Source organism: Rattus rattus, chromosome X (genome assembly GCF_011064425.1).
Source record: "Rattus rattus isolate New Zealand chromosome X, Rrattus_CSIRO_v1, whole genome shotgun sequence".
Lineage (NCBI taxonomy): Eukaryota > Metazoa > Chordata > Mammalia > Rodentia > Muridae > Rattus > Rattus rattus.
In genome coordinates, this window is record NC_046172.1 from 103238917 (window position 1) to 103252722 (window position 13806).

The window sequence follows — 13806 nt, forward strand, 5'->3', positions numbered from 1 at the left end:
AAAGACTTAACCAACTGAGAGATATGCATCCCTAGCCCCAGGTCTCTTCTTACAGTCTTCATCACAGTGGATAAGACATTCATGCAGTTACCAGAGGAGTCTCCCTTCTGCTTTGACTAACTCAATTGCCGAAAGGGACCCAGTTTGTTGTATTAGACATGGGATCTCTAGATTCCGGCATGTGGAATTACTCAATAAATAGTTATTCGTTGGGAGAAATGGCTCAGCAGTTAAGAGCTCCACTTGCTCTTGCAGAAGACCTGAGAGCAGTTCCCAGAAGCCACACTGGATATCACGAGCACAAACAATTTTAGCTCCAGGGTATCTAACACCTTCTGGCCTCCAAGGGCATCTACATTTCTTGTACACATACCCACACTCAGAGATACACTCAGATAATTTAAAAATTCAAACAAAGATCGAAAAAGTAAAGTAGTTACTGACTGCCAATGGCATCTTAAGTCTCACGTAAAAGCACATTAGAAAAGAAAGGAAACATGAAATGACATTCAGCAAAATTTTAAATTTTTATTTAAAATTATTACATTTATTTTTTAGAGCTGGGTATGGTAGCTCACTCAGGAGGGTGAAATAGGGGGGTCTCTGAGTTCAAGGCTAGCCTGATCTACAGAGTGAGTTCCAGAAATATCCAGGGCTATGCAGAGAAACCCTATCTCAGTAAAAAAAAAATTTAGCATAAAAATCACATTTATTTATTTAGTGTTGGAACATATATGCATGTTATGCTGCATATTTCTTGGGGGTCAGAGGATATTTAGAAATTGGTTTTCTCTTTCTACTGGCTCCTGAGGATCAACACCTGGTCATCAGGCTTGGTACCAAGCACTTAACTTGTTGAGCCATCTCATCGGCTCACAAGTTTAAAAGTTTAGAAAACAACAGAAAATTATCAAGAAAATGAAAAAAAAAAAAAAGCAGGCGTGGTAACGACATTCTGGTATTTCAGGCCACAGCAGGAGGATCAGGGTGAGCTTAAGGACAGCCAGTCTCAAAGAAAAAAGGAAGCGCGAGAAAGATAGCCAAATCAGTACACTGCTTGTCCAATAGCAAAGAAAATCTGCATTTGGATCCTCAGTACCCATATAAAAGGTCAGCATTCCAACTACAGCTCGGGAGTCCCTTGCTGGGGAAACAGAGATAGAGGGACTTTTACAGCATGCTGGCCTGCCAACCTAGCAAACTCAGTAAGCAATAGATTCACTGAATACTCTTACCGCCAAATAAATAAATAAATAAATAAATAAATAAATAAATAAATAAATAAATGGAGAGTAATAGCAGAAGACACCTAACATACATGTTTGGCTCCATACACAGAGATACATGCATGTACACAATCACACACACACACACACACACACACACACACACACACACACACATACAGTCTCATGGGAAGAAAATGCAGAATGTGAGGAATTTGTTAGCATATACTCAATAACTTATATATGGTGCCAAGCCTAAGGTGACAGTCTGTAGATCCAACATGTAGGAGATTAAGACAGTGAGAATCTCAACTTCCAGGGCCCCTGGGCTACATAATGAGACATCCTACCACGAACTAAAAGGTAGGGTAGATCAGCTATCAATCAGATATAATCCCTCCTAATTCAGGAACGAAGATGCAAACAACAAGATTTTAAAATGAATAAAAACTTTACTACACATTTCCTTTTTATTGTTCATGTTTATTTTATTTATTTATTTGGGTGTGTGTCCGTGTGTGGGTTTGACACATGGTTTCTCTGCGTTGTCCTGGCTGTCCTGGAACTCTGAGCACAAGGCTAGCCTCAAATTTAGAGATTCACCTCCTAAGTACTGGGATTAAAGGCGTGTGCCATCACAGCCTGGCCTTTACTACACATTTGTACAAGGAAGAGAAACAAAAGACTGAGAACCATATAAAAAGGTGCTCATTGTCACCAGCCCATGGGGGAATGGAAATCACAACCACAAGGAGAGAGCTGGGAAGATGGCCCAGGTTTAGGATGTGTGTCTGGCATGTAGAAAGCCCTGAGCACCTTCCATGCCGTGACTGCATAAACTGTGCATTGTGGTGCATACCTGGGATCCCAGCACCTAAAGGTGGAGGCTACATACCTAGGAAATGTTGGCTGTGGGAGGACAGCTCAGTAATTAAGACATTATTCCTTTTACAGAGGACACGAGTTGAGCTCTCAACATTCCTACTGAACACTTCACAACCACCTGTGACTCCAGCTCCAGGTCTTTGTGGGTATGTGCACTCATGTGAACATACATACACACATATACAGAGATTAGACACACATACACACACATGCACATACACACACACACACAAAGAATACACACACACAGAGAATACACACATAAACACACAAAACACCAAAATTGAAAGCAAGATCAATATTTTAAAAATAAAATCATAGACCTTGGGGAAATGGTTCAATGTTTAAGAACACTTTCTTCTTCTTTTTTTTTTTTCCTCCATCTTTACAACTTGAGTATTTCTTATTTACATTTCATTTTATTCCCTTTCGGTTTCCAGGCCAACATCTCCTAACCCCTCCCCTCCCTCCTATATGGATTGTTCCCCTCCCCATCCTCCCCATTACAACCCTCCCCCAACAATCACATTCACTGGGGTTCAGTCTGCAGGACCCAGGGCTTCCCCTTCACTGTTGCTCTTACTAGGATATTCACTGCTACCTATGAGGTCAGAGTCCAGGGTCAGTCCATGTATAGTCTTTAGGTAGTGGCTTAGTCCCTGGAAGCTCTGGTTGCTTGGCATTGTTGTACATATGGGGTCTCGAGCCCTTCAAGCTCTTCCAGTTCCTTCTCTGATTCCTTCAACGGGGGTCCTATTCTCAATTCAGTGGTTTGCTGCTGGCATTTGCCTATGTATTTGCTGTATTCTGGCTGTGTCTCTCAGGAGAGATCTACATCCAGTTCCTGTCGGCCTGCACTTCTTTGCTTCATCCATCTTATCTAGTTTGGTGGCTGTATATGTATGGACCACATGTGGGGCAGGCTCTGAATTGGCGTTCCTTCAGTCTCTGTTCTAAACTTTGCCTCCCTATTTCCTCCCAGGGGTATTCTTGTTCCCCTTTTAAAGAAGGAGTGAGGCATTGGCATTTTGGTCATCCTTCTTGAGTTTCATGTGTTCTGTGGATCTGGGGTAATTCGAGCATTTGGGCTAATATCCACTTATCAATGAGTGCATACCATGTGTGTTTTTCTGTGATTGGGTTACCTCACTCAGGATGATATTTTCCAGTTCCATCCATTTGCCTATGAATTTCATAAAGTCATTGTTTTTGATAGTGGAGTAGTATTCCATTGTGTAGATGTACCACATTTTCTGTATCCATTCCTCTGTTGAAGGACATCTGGGTACTTTCCAGCTTCTGGCTATTATAAATAAGGCTGCGATGAACATAGTGGAGCACGTGTCTTTTTTATATGTTGGGGCATCTTTTGGGTATATGCCCAAGAGAGGTATAGCTGGGTCCTCAGGCAGTTCAATGTCCAATTTTCTGAGGAACCTCCAGACTGATTTCCAGAATGGTTGTAGCAGTCTGCAATCCCACCAACAATGGAGGAGTGTTCCCCTTTCTCCACATCCTCGCCAGCATTTGCTGTCACCTGAGTTTTGATCTTGGCCATTCACTGGTGTGAGGTGAAATCTCAAGGATTTGCATTCTTTTATGACTAAAGATGTTGAACATTTCTTTAGGTGTTTCAGCCGCTATTCGCATTCCTCAGCTGTGGAATTCTTTTGTTTAGCTCTTGAACCCCTATTTTTCCTTCTTTTTCTTTTCTTTTTTTTTTTTTTTTTTTTTTTTGATTCTTTTTTCGAGCTGGGGACCAACCCTTTTTTTCTTTTCTTTATTGGATATTTTCTTTATGTACATTTCAAAGGTTATCCTCTTTCCTGGTTTCTCCTTTGGAAACCCATCCCCCTGCCCACTGCCTCCACGAGGGTGCTCACCCATCCACCTATCCACTCCCTCTAATTCCCACCCTGGCATTCCTGTGAAGGCTCAATGCCCCAGAAAATTTTCTTCTTTCCCTGTCTCTGTTTCTGTGTATCTGTCTCTGTCTCTCTTTCTTTCTCTGTGTCTCTATATCTGTGTCTCTGTGTCTGTGTGTGTCTCTGTGTCTGTCTGTCTGTCTGTCTGTCTCTCTCTCTCTCTCTCTCTCTCTCTCTCTCTCCCTCCCTCCCTCATCCCTATTTTTCTCTCTAACCTAGTTCCATTCTGTTACTGTAATAAAACATTGACCGAAGTCGACTTGGGTAAGGAGGAAAGGGTCTGTTTGCTTTATACTTCCTGTGAACCCCATTTTTAATGGGGTTATTTGTCTCCCTGCAATCAAACTTCTTGAGTTCTTTGTATATTTTGGATATAAGGCCTCTATCTGTTGTAGGATTGGTAAAGATCTTTTTACCAATCTGTTGGTTGTCATTTTGTCCTAACCACAGTGTCCTTTGCCTTACAGAAGCTTTGCAGTTTTATGAGATCCCATTTGTCAATTCTTGATCTTAGAGCATAAGCCATTGGTGTTTTGTTCAGGAAATTTTCTCAAGTGCCCATGTGTTCAAGATTCTTCCCCACTTTTTCTTCTATTAATTTGAGTGTATCTGGTTTGATGTGGAGGTCCTTGATCCACTTGGACTTAAGCTTCGTACAGAGTGATAAGCATGGATCGATCTGCATTGTTCTATATGCTGACCAGCAGTTGAACCAGAACCATTTGCTGAAAATGCTATCTTTTTTCCATTGGATGGTTTTGGCTCCTTTGTCAAAAGTCAAGTGACCATAGGTGTGTGGGTTCATTTTTGAGTCTTCAATTCTATTCCACTGGTCTGTCTGTCTCTGTACCAATCGCATGCAGTTTTTATCACTATTGCTCTGTAATACTGCTTGAGTTCAGGGATAGTGATTCCCCCTGAAGTCCTCTTATTGTTGAGGATAGTTTTAGCTATCCTGGGTTTTTTGTTATTCCAGATGAATTTGCAAATTGTTCTGTCTAACTCTCTGAAGAATTGGATTGGTATTTTGATGGGGATTGCATTGAATCTGTAGATTGCTTTTGGTAAAATGGCCATTTTTACTATAGTAATCCTGCCAATCCATGAGCATGGGAGATCTTTCCATCTTCTGAGGTCTTCTTCAATTTCTTTCTTCTGAGGCTTGAAGTTCTTATCATACAGATCTTTCACTTGCTTGGTTAAAAGTCACACAAATTACCTTATATTATTTGGGTCTATTATGAAGGGTGTCGTTTCCCTAATTTCTTTCTCGGCTTGGTTCTCTTTTGTGTAGAGGAAGGCTACTGATTTATTTGAGTTAATTTTATACCCAGCCACTTTGCTGAAGTTGTTTATCAGCTTTAGTAGTTCTCTGGTGGAACTTTTGGGATCACTTAAATATACTATCATATCATCTGCAAATAGTGTTATTTTGACTTCTTCCTTTCCAATCTGTATCCCTTTGATTTCCTTTTGTTGTCTGATTGCTCGGGCTAGAACTTCAAGAACTATATTGAATAAATAAGGAGAGAATGAGCAGCCTTGTCTAGTCCCTGATTTTAGTGGGATTGCTTCAAGTTTCTCTCCATTTAGTTTAATGTTAGCGACTGGTTTGCTGTATATGGCTTTTACTATGTTTAGGTATGGGCCTTGGATTTCTATTCTTTCCAGGACTTTTATCATGAAGGGGTGTTGAATTTTGTAAAATGCTTTCTCAGCATCTAATGAAATGATCATGTGGTTTTGTTCTTTCAGTTTGTTTATATAATGGATCTCGTTGATGGTTTTCCGTATATTAAACCATCCCTGCATGCCTGGGATGAAGCCTACTTGATCATGGTGGATGATTGTTTTGATATGCTCTTGGATTCGGTTTGCCAGAATTTTATTGAGTATTTTTGTGTCGATATTCATAAGGGAAATTGTTTTGAAGTTCTCTTTCTTTGTTGGGTCTTTGTGTGGTTTAGGTATAAGATTAATTGTGGCTTCATAGAAGGAATTCGGTAGTGCTCCATCTGTTTCAATTTTGTGGAATAGTTTGGATAGTATTGGTATGAGGTCTTCTATGAAGGTCTGATAGAATTCTGCACTGAACCCGTCTGGACCTGGGCTCTTTTTGGTTGGGAGACCTTTAATGACTGCTTCTATTTTAAGAATACTTTCTTCTGTTCCAGAGGACACAAGTTCAGTTCCCTGGACTCATGTCAGATAACACACACAACACAGCAGCCTGTAGTTTCATAGGATCTAAGTGATCCTATGACTCTGACCTCCAGGACATCAGCACTGTGCTGCACGTAGTCACACTGAGACACCCATTAAGCATAAAACAGACTTGGGCTGTAGCGATGAATCAACAACTAAGAGCACGGACTACTCTTCTACGGAAACCGAATTCCAGCCTCAGAACCCACATGACTGACTGCCAACAACCACCTACAACTCCAGTTCCAGGGGATCCTATTCCATTCTCAGGTACTTCATGCATTGGGATCACATATATACATGCAGGCACACTGACTAGAAACAAAAACTACTAAAATTTAAAATAAATAAAATAGGGGTTGGGAATTTAGCTCAGTGGTAGAGCGCTTGCCTAGCAAGCGCAAGGCCCTGAGTTCGGTTCCCAGCTCCGAAAAAAAAGAAAAACAAAACAAAATACATTTTAAATGTAATAAGTTGAAAAGTAAAAAGAGAACAGTGGGAGAGACCCTAAACTTTAAAACACAGCAGTGAGCCTGGAAAGCTAATAACCAAGGAGTTCAGGGCAAACAGAGTTCATTAGGAAAGAAAAATAGCAACCCTACTCTGCCCTTCTCCCAGCCTCAGATAGGAAAAGTATCCATCAGGAAGCCGGTCCCAGTCAATCCAGTCCATACTTGATACTTTGTTCAAGATGGATAGGGACTTGATGAGAGCTGTCTTCTCCAACACTCTGCATCCTCATCTCTTGTGGCTCTCCTGACCTACTTGGTTGCAGGCAGTGTATAGAAGGGTCGAGCTGACCCCAGAGAGGGGCCCTTGAGAGAGGGAGAGGAAGCCCATGTGTAATGGGGAATTGAGATCTGGAGGAATGCGGACCCTTGATGCAAACTAAATCATTTTCTACCCTATTGCTCATTTCGTATCCTAAAGATGTTCCAAGTGGGGTTTTCGGCATGGTAAATGGATTAGTGTGTTCTGTCTCACCTTCTAAAAAAAGACAGAGCAATTTATCATGTATCCTAAAGACAAGTACGCGGGTTGGGATTTAGCTCATGGTAGAGCGCTTTGCCTATAGCGCCAAGGCCTGGGTTCGGTCCCCAGCTCCGGAAAAAAAAAAAAAAAAAAAAAAAAAGAAAGAGCAAGTACACTAGGCATGAAGATGTGGCTTGGTTCCCCCAATCCTGAACTGGCATTCAGGAGGCTCTGGGTTCAACCACTACACACAAAAATGTTTTGTTCGTTTGTTTGTTTGTTTGTACTTTTAGATCTCATGTCCTTGCTCAAGTGCCATGCCAATCTCTATACTGTTTTATTTTAGAGTATGTTCTGCAGCATGAGGGAACATACAAAAGAATTCAAAAAGCAAAAACTGGGCTTCAAAACAGGAACCTCTACAGCAAACCAAAAGCCATTCATTCATTCATGGACCCTGGTCAGCCAATCAGGAGCCCTGGGTTTGTAAGACCCCTTGAAGACATAACTGTCTTTTCGATTTGTGAATTTGCCTGGGTTCTGGGGCAGAGATGTGCAACAAACACCAACTTATGCTTTGTGGGCTGTTCCAGGATGACCTCACTATGTATAAGGAAGACTCTCTGAGGTGACCTGAGGGACTGATTTAATCAATGGGGTAGCTTTAAGAGCAGGATGGAGGTGTCTCTGATATCCTACTCCTTACCAAGTGCCTTGGTAAGGTTTGGAAGTGCTAAAGGCAGGGACTGTAAGTAAACCTCTTCCTATTCCTCATCACCTCTGAGTTCTGCGTCTCTGCTTGAACTGTGGCTGAATAAATACAAGAGAGAAGGGCTGGAGAGCTAGCTGGCTCGGTGTTTAAGAGCATGTACTGCTCTTACAGAGGACCCGCATGAGCACCCACTACCTTCTTTTATTGCATTTCCTGAAATCCAATGTCCTCTCATGACCTCTGATGTTACTGGGGTATGCACATTGCACACACATACATGCAGGCAAACTTGCATGCATATATGAGAAAAATAAAGTGTTTGTTTTTAAAAAAAAATACGAACTATTCTGGAACCTGTAACCTAGCCAGAGGCTTCACTCTGAGCATGGTCAATTTCAGGCTAGGTAAGGCTGTACATGAAACATAGGTGTACAGTCTTGCAGAGAACCCGGGTTTGGTTAAATAGCACTCACATGGTACATAGCACAATATATATATTTCAAGTTCCAGGGGATCCTGCAATCTTGTATGCTTCCTTGGGCACCAGGGCACAATGTAGGTAAAACATTTATGCATATACAAAATAAAAATAAACAAATACTTTTTAAAAAATGAAAAAAAAAGAAACATAGGTATAAAAATTATACATTCTGACACTGTAGGTCAGCATTCAAATTTAAATTTGTTCAGGTCACAAGGCCCTGGCAGGAGATTTTAACACACACACACACACACACACACACACACACACACACACACAGAGAGAGAGAGAGAGAGAGAGAGAGAGAGAGAGTTCTTTTTCATGGATCATACCTTGCAGCCAGCCTCCTTCAACCATTTTCCAATTTAAAAAGAATATTAAATTGCTGGGCCTTTATTTCCAGCACTCTGGAGGCAGTGTCTTCTGGATCTTTGAGTTCAGTGCCTGCCTAGTCTACACAGTGAGTTCTAGGATAGCCAGGGGTACATAGAGAAACTTTGTCTTAAAAACAAACAAAAAAACCATAATGGATATAACGTAAGTATCAAAAATATCCAACTGTTATGAAGGAAGTACTTTTTTTGTTTGTTGGTTTCTGGGAAGCAGCATTTCTTGAAATCCTGGTTGAGGCTACCTTGGACCCTGGTCTTCCTACCTCCCCTGACAAGTAGTAGAAGGCCTTAATGACTACTTAAAGTTGGGGAAGAAGAGAGAAACTTTGTATGCAGGAAAACAGTACTCAATATGTATATATACTTGTTCAAGATTGTAACTCCTCTCTCTCTCTCCCTTTTGTATGTGTTTGTCTCTGTATCTGTGTGTGTGTGTGTGTGTGTGTGTGTGTCTGTCTGTGTCTGTCTGTCTTTATTTCTGTCTTAACAGAGGTTCATTCAGTAGCCTGGATGGCTTCAAACTGCCCATCGTCCTACCTCAGCCTTTCTAGTGCTAGGATTACAGGCATTCACCACAGCACCCTGACAACACTCCTTAAACGAAGGCTACATCTAGGAGGTTATTTTTCCAGAGTCCAAGTGGAAAGGAGAAGGAACTCTACACTGGAGAAACTTGATACCCCACCTCAGCCAGGTGATCTAGGTCAACATAGACAGTGATACATCGTGTCGATGGTATGTCCCTAGACTGGATTCAAGAAAAACGCTGCTCTACCTCTGTGACCTTCCTTATCTAGACTCACAAGCCTAGTCTAATTGTGAGGAAAATAGCTAAGGAATTCTAACAGAGGAACATCGTACAGATGCTTGACATAAGTAATTTTCCAGGTCAACAAAGACAAGGCGAATGGGAGACCCTCACAAGTAAGAGGACTCTAAGGCAATGTGATGGCTGACAGCAACATGACCGCATGTGTGGGATCGTGAAATGCCAAAGTGAAAAACTCTTAATATAAAATTAGAGAGTGTAGTGACACACATTTGCAACTACAGTGTTTAAGGATGAGACAAGAGGACCGCCACAAGTTTAAGGTCAGCCTAAACTTTATGGTGAGTTCTACTACAGCCTGAGGTACATTGTAAAACCTCATTAAAAAATAAAATTCAGGAGCCAGGGAGTGGTGGTGTACACCTTTAATCCCAGTTCTCAGGAGACAGAGGCAGGCAGATGTCGTAAGTTTGAGGCCAACTTGGTCTTCAAAGTGAGTTCCAGGACAGCCAAGGCTGTTGCACAGAGAAACCATGTCTTGAAATACATGCATACCTACACACACACACACACACACATACACACACACACACACACACACACACACACACACACACACACACACACCAGGAAATTGGAATAAACCACAACTTTTCCTGTGGTATCTTCTCACTTTTTAAAGTAAATCTGTCCTAAAAATAGGGACTGAAGAGATGTCTCTGTGGTTTAAGAGTGCTGGCTGCCCTTCCTGTGGACCTGAGTTTACGTCCTAGCACACTCACTATTATTGGTGGTTCACAACTGTACCTATAGCATGAGCTATAAGAACTCCAATGACTCTGTCTTCGAAGAGTGCCTGTACTCATGTGCATATACTCAAATGCATACATACTCACCTGTACATAATTAAAAATCATAAAAATAAAAAGTTCTTTTTAAAAAGCATCTACTTAAAAACTAAAGCAGAAAAAAGTTATACAAAGTCTAGCATTAAACTGCAGAAATAGGGTTAGTCTGATGATTTTTTTACTGAATTAGGATACAGATCTTGAACTGGCCATTGGTGGTACATGCCTTTTCTCTGTGAGTTCTAGGCCAGCCTGGTCTACAGAGGGAGCTCCAGGACATCCAGGACCACATAGTGAAACCCTGTCTCAAAAAAAAAAACAAAAACAAAAACAAAAAAAACCCCATAAATCACAGTGGTTTAAATGAATAGTAGTTAGTTGAACTTGTTGGTAGTAAGTGTTCTGACTTTTAGCCAATGGTTTAAAAAAAAGGAAAAGAAAAGAAAGAAAGGAAAGACTAGAAAAAGTATAGAAACTATCTAAATGGGGTATTCCAGTTCTTGTTCACCCTGCCTTCCTTTTATCCTAACAGGAGGTGCTAGTAACATCATTTTGTTTGATACACAATAAACTCATGCACTACCATCTATGCAAGATGTCCACATACCTGGCAAAACATGAATATTGTTTATGCATTCTTGCCTCCAATCAGCAGAACAAATTTATTTAATTTCACTGTTCTGCAGTCGGAGGACTGAAGCAGAGAGTGAGAGAATCAGGTTTTAACCAGCTAGGCTGACTTCTAGCTTTCCTCCTCTGCATGTCAAGCCCTTTGTCCAACATCTGACTCATGCCCTCCCATCCCTTAGGACCTAAGGTCCACTGACTCCTGTGTCTTCCAGCTTCTCCTTCTCAAGCCATTACGCAAATGACTTCCAGGTTAAAATTAACCCCTTCCCCAAGGCAACAGCCTGTCCGTCTCAGTTTGCATGTGTCCATACTCAACTGTCTGCTGGCTATTGTCTCTTGGGTGTCTTGAAACTTGGTACACAAAAACTGATCTCCCAGCCCATCCTTCCAGTGTTCTAATTCTTTACCTCTTAGTATGTGACACAGACCTTCACTCTGCTGTGCAAACCAGATACCTGAGCTTCGTTATGGTCACCTTCCTCTCCTTCTCCCCTGCAGTCAGTCACAAGTCTGTCCATCTCATCCATCTCTGCTACCTCTGTCCCAAAATCGTCACCAGTAGGCCTCCTGCTCTGAACCAGAGCCTCCGGTGACTCACTACTCCACACCTACCTGCCTCAACGATGACGTTCTCAGTGGTCCACACAGTGACCTCCACAGTTTCCTCTTTGTCTCCTTCTCCTGTATTTATTTATTATTTTGAATTTTTGTTTTTAGCCTATCATAGTAGCTAATGCCTGTAATCACAGCACTCAGAGGTAGAGGTAGGAAGATTATTCCAAGTCTCAGGCCAGCCTGGAAGGGCCTTCTCTCAAAACACATTCTTCTCTTTCTTTCTTTTCCCCTCCCCCTCCCTTCCTCCATTCCATTTCTCTCTCCGGGGTTGATACACATATGAACTCATAGAGACTGTGACCCAAAACACAAGACCCGTATGGATTCAAATCAGACAAAATCCCAGCACTGAGAGGAGAAAGTGGACAGAAAGCCCTCATCCCTAACCAGGGAGCTATTTGCAAAGGATACCTGCTAGGAGAGGAAATCAGTTTTCTTCAGTGGAGTGACACTGGGTGTATCAAACACACTCCAGGACTGACCTCTACATTCAGGCTCAGGAGTAGTTGACCAACACAAAACAAACTCAATGTGTGTGTGTGTGTGTGTGTGTGTGTGTGTGTGTGTGTGTGTGTGTGTTCAAGTGTGCTTTTGTTTTTTTGTTTGTTTGTCTATTGGGTGTTTTTGTTTTGTTTTGTTTTGTTTTGAGTTTCATTTTTTTTTTGTTTTTGATTGAAAGTTGGGTGTGTGTGATCTAGAAGGAGTTGGGAGAAAGAATAAGGTCAAAATATATGACATAGATAAATAAATGCAGAATTGTGTGAGAAAGGAGAGAGAGTGGGGGGGGCGAGCAAGATGGTTCTGCAATCCAAGTTTCATCTTTGGGATCCATCTGGTGGAGGAAGAGAAGCAACATCTGCAAATCCTCCTCAGACATTCAGGAGCATGCTGTAGGTACGGTCCACCCCACCCCCGGGAAATAAGTGAGTATTAATGTTAGTGTCTGTGCTTATGTGTACGTGTACGGTGATAATGTGATGATGTGTGTGCTACGTGTGCTATGACTTGAGAGTGGGGGTCAGAGGACAACGTTCTGGAACGAGTTCTTTCCTTGTAACTCTCTATGGATTCCAGGCTTGAATGTGAGTCATCAACCATGCACAGCACTCTGCCTGTTGAGGCATCTTGCTGTCTCCCCCAAAATTTTAAAAGATATGCAATAATTGTCCCTATTTATAGGGTATATTATTATCTCTCTTTTTTAAAGATTTATTTATTTATTATATGTATATGAGTACACTGTAGCTGTCTTCAGACACACCAGAAGAGGGCATTGGATCCCATTACAGATGGTTGTGAGCCACCATGTGGTTGCTGGGATTTGAACTCAAGACCTCTGGAAGAGCAGTCAGTGCTCTTAACCACTGAGTCATCTCTCCAGCCCTATATTATCTCTTCTTCTAAGACAGAATCTCACTATGTATCCCAGGCTAGCTTCCAACTCCTGCCTCAGTCTCCTGAGAATGATATCCATACAGCTCTTACCCTGACTGTTCAGATGTAAGACTGCGATACAGGTTTACAATACGATACAGGTATACAATACGATACAGGTTTACAATACGATACAGGTATACAATACAGTACAGGTATACAATACGATAAAGGTATACAATATGATACAGGTATACAATACGATACAGGTATACAGTATGATACAGGTATACAATAAGATATAGGTTTACAATACGATACAGGTATACAATACGATACAGGTTTACAATACGGTACAGGTATACAATACGATACAGGTATACAATACGGTACAGGTATACAATATGATACAGGTTTACAATATGATATAGGTATACAATCAAATTGGGGTAGTAAAGTTATCTACCACTATCTATCTAACCTCTCTCCCTTCAAGGATTCCTAAAAGCCAAGATCGATAGGCCACTGTAGGATTTCATAGCCTTAAATATTGTTCTCGTCTGTAGATAGAATCTAAGCTCCCCCAGACCTGAGGGCTCCATGACTGAGCCCTGGATATTTCCCCAGACTCTCACCCCTCTTCATTACTTCCTCCGGCATCCCCCCAATATATCCCTTTTCTGCAGTCCTGATTCACTGAGTGACTTTCGGTTCCCTAAATTCTTCTAACCTTCCCTTAACTGTCCTTCTCAAGGCCTGTTTCCTCTGCCCA